Source organism: Meles meles, chromosome 5 (assembly GCF_922984935.1).
Source record: "Meles meles chromosome 5, mMelMel3.1 paternal haplotype, whole genome shotgun sequence".
NCBI lineage: Eukaryota > Metazoa > Chordata > Mammalia > Carnivora > Mustelidae > Meles > Meles meles.
Window position 1 is genome coordinate 80,975,082 of NC_060070.1, and position 4,116 is coordinate 80,979,197.

Here is a 4,116-nt window from a genome sequence, read left to right on the forward strand (position 1 = left end):
CTTAGAACTCCAGGCTGTAAGCTCCACAGGTTGTAAGAACTCATGAAATTGGCCACTCTCACTTTCTAAGTCAGTTGCTCTGGGGATTCATTTTCCCTATACCCTTCTCTGCAGCTGTGGTCCCTTCCCACTGTGGTGACCATAATCCATTTCTCTCCCAAACCAGGTCTCCACATTCCCTCCCTCCCTCAGAATGGCCTCTTTTCTATCTTTAGTTGTGAAATTTGTTGGGCCAGACTTAAGCTCAATTTCTGAGGTTTTTAGGATGCTTTGATAATTATCTAGTTATATTCATGGATCAAAGTGAGTTTAGGGTCCTCCTACTCTGCTGCCATCTTCCTTTCCATATGAAGTAGTTTAGGCTCAGCATAGAAGTCTTAGGGTTGCTGGACTGCTTACATGGCATCTGGCTTCTCCCAAAGTAAGTGTCTCAAGAGAGCAAGGCAGAAGAACATAGCACTGTTATATTCTTTTGTTGAAAATCACATCATATTACTTCTTACATACTATGTTGAGGTAAAAGGTCATCCAGAATCGAGAGAAGGAGACAGACTCTGCCTCTCAATAGGAGGAATATTAAAATTATATAGTAAAAGAGCACTGCTATTTTTGGAAAATCTGACGTACTATAGATAGGAACCATGCTTCTACAAGTTTTACGTTACTCATGCTTAACACAGTGCCCAATATGAGATGTCCAATAAGTAATTTTTGTGTCATCCTTGTGCAGGGGCCATAATAATCTTCTCTGTATTGTCCCAGTTTTGTGTATATGTGCTGCTGAGTGAGCACCCAGTAAGTAATTTTCAAAAAAGGCTTATTGCTCTCAGTTCATGTGCATATGTTTTTCTGTTTGAGCTTTCTGGGGTCAGCCTTTTTAAAGTTTAACTCATTATTTATAATTGTAATTGAAAAGATGAGATAAATTTAGATAGGATGCCATTTTACTTGACATTGACTAATTGGTCATCATGTGTTTCTTCACATTTGATCCCTGTTAGGACTTATTTATTTTAAAATGGACACACACACACACACACACACACACACGATTGAGAGAGAGAGAGAGAGAGAGACTGATGATAAGGATTTGATTCACATGATTATGGAGGCTGGCAAGTCCAAAATTTGCAAGGTTGAACAGTAGGCTAGAGACTCACAGAGGGTTGATGCTGAAATTGAATCTAAAAACAGTTCAATGATAGAATTCCCTTTACTTCAGGGTAGGTCATTCTTTTTCTTAATACATTCAACTGATTGGATGGGACCCATCCACAATATGGAGGGTAATTTGCTTTACTGAAAGTCTACTGATTTAAATATTAATCTAATCTTAAAAATACCTACATAGCAACATCCAGATGTGTTTGACCAAATATCTTGGCTCTGTGGCCTAGCCAATTTGCCACATAAAATTAACCATTATAGACACTAATAATAAGGTTGGACATTCTTTTCACTAAGAACATTAAAAACCTTTAAACCCACATCAGACAGAGATTTTACTTGTGATATTATCTAAATAGCTGAAGTCTGTTTTCTAAATTTTCTCTTCAATGAATTCACTCTGTATGTTTGTGTGGAATTCTGAAGGAGATATGTGTGAAAAGTTTAGGCTAACTGCAATAGTAAACAGACCCAACATTTTAGTTTAAACAGACCCAACATTTTAGTTGCTTAACACAATGAAAGTTTATTTTTTTTAATTTTTATCTAAGTTTTATCTGAGAAATTATTACTGAGAAAAATCACTGTGTTAACAAGGAGTAAAATTTAAACATTTACTGAATACCTATTATATGCCATGTGCTGGTATGGTATTGAATTCTGTAATTAAGTATTATTTATCAAAAATTGCATATAAAGCCTCCTAAAAAAAAAAAATTGCATATAGTAGAATGTTGTATGAGGCTGATTTTTTAGTATTTTAAAGTTTAAAAATAACTTTATTGAAACATAATTGATATTCAAAACCTTACATATTTTACTTGGCAACCTCTAAATACAGAGAACAAACCGATGGCTGCTGAGCTTAACATCCATGAGGCATACTGAGCATCCAGACTGTTTATAGTTGTACCTCTGCCCTCCTTTACATTCTCAGCACCATCTCTACTCAGTTTGTAAATGGGAAAAGGAGAGAGTAAGAGGAAACTCTCCCTAGGTGGAAGGGAGCTGAGAAATGAAGGCTGACAGTGTCTCAAGGAATCAGAGGAAGTCAGATCCTGGTGATCAATCAAGGCTCAAATATAGGCCATCATATGGGGGTATGAGAATTTTAGGAACTGCCCTCCATCCAGCAGTGAAAAATTAACAGGAATAGCAACAGAACAGGAACCCTAACTAGAGATACCCACATTCTTTTTAGAGTATCGTGTTTCTTGATTGGGATGTGACATAAGGTTTTTTACTTTCCATTCTATAAATATACTTAGAGTATAGTACCTCTATTTTAACTATGTATTTTAGTTTAAATCTTTAGGAAGAGAGAAGATTCTTTAAAATTGCTCTTTGCTGGAAAACAAGAGATTAAAAACAAGACTCAAGGCTTTAGATCAATCACTGTTTCCATCTGGTGAATGTTCTCTTTGATGGCCTCATTTAGAACTTCAAGAGGTTTTGCTCAAATTTAAAATTCTCATTACAGTCCCTGCCAAAGCATCTTAAATGCAAAGCAATGTTAATCTTAAAAAATTTAGAAATTGCTAAAGGAGATGTACCATTTAGAGTCAGTAACTGAAAACAGTGAAATAAAATGGGTCAGAGAAAAAATGCTAGCACATTCTATAAGACTGCTGCTCTCTGAAAATAAAAGTAAACAAGATCATCATTATGGTTTAAAGGTTCTTTTTTTATAGAGAGAGTGATATTCTTTTTTTTTTTTTTTTTTTTTTTTTTTTTTTTTTTTTTTTGTAGCCTGTAGGTCCCATCCCAATTTATAGGAAGATGTGAGTTATAGCTGATAGAGAGTTCTAACATTTGCCACTTTTCCCAAAACCTTTGGAATGAATCCCAAATGGACTTGGTTTTATAAGTTACGTGTTTCTTCTGTTCTTCAAGTAATACTGATCTCCTTCAAATTCATCTCTTTTTCTTCTAAAAAAGAAGCCATTTTTAGTGGACCAAAAACAACAACAACAAAACCCTACATTCATTCCCTCTCTCCCCACCAAAGCACTACATTTTATCATTTAATTAACCTTGGCCTTACCTTAGAGCTCCTCAGTGGCTACCAGTTTTAAGCTTTCTCCATACCAACACCTCATTCTTGCTGCATTTTATTTTATTTATTTATTTTTTAAAATTTTATTTATTTGTTTGACAGACAGATTACAAGTAGGCAGAGAGGCAGGCAGAGAGAGAGAGGAGGAAGCAGACTCCCTGCTAAGCAGGGAGCCTGATGAGGGGCTCGATCCCAGGACCCTGGGACCATGACCTGAGCCGCAGATTCTTGCTGCATTTTAGAGATATCTTGGTAACTTAACTATTTTTTCAATGAAAGTCTTTTCCTTATTTTATATGGACCCCCACAACACATGTATTTTCAAATTTTAGTGTCTACTAAATTCTCTTACACATAATTTCCCTTGCACATTTTCCTACTTGGATTTTTAATTTTATTACCTTCTCTATAGGTAAAAAAAAAAAAAAAAAAAAAAGGAAATGTTTCTTTAAATAAAATAGGAAAAAATAAGCAGCAAGTATGCAGAGCCATCATAATGATAGATTGGCAATTTCTTTATAATTATTTTTATCATAACTCTTGCACTGATGGTACACAATGACTTCAACAAAAGATATACATATTTTAGTTTTCTTAGGAATATCAAACACAATATGCTGGAGGTGCAAGGGATATTACCATATATTCATATATTCAGGTTGTAAACAACCTGATTTAAAGATTGTTTTTCAAAGTTAATGCTTTTTTTTTTTTTGCTATATAAATGAAGGGTAAAATAGGCAAAGAGAAAATAATCCCAATTTGCGATGGAAATGGAAGAAAGGGAGAAGACCAATGTTTAGTGAGTACCCTCTTTGGGTCAGACTCTTTCATACAAATTATCTCATTGATTCTCACAATATCCTAATTGTTTGTGTATGTAATTGTTGCTA

General features: G+C 34.7%; 1 non-coding gene across 1 annotated transcript; it reads right to left on the reverse strand.

Annotated features, from left to right (window-relative positions):
* Positions 1–685: 685 nt before the first annotated feature.
* LOC123942882 lies at positions 686–792 on the reverse strand. Its single transcript, XR_006818514.1, has one exon. It is a non-coding gene; the product is annotated as a U6 spliceosomal RNA (small nuclear RNA).
* Between the last annotated feature and the right edge of the window lie 3,324 nt (positions 793–4,116).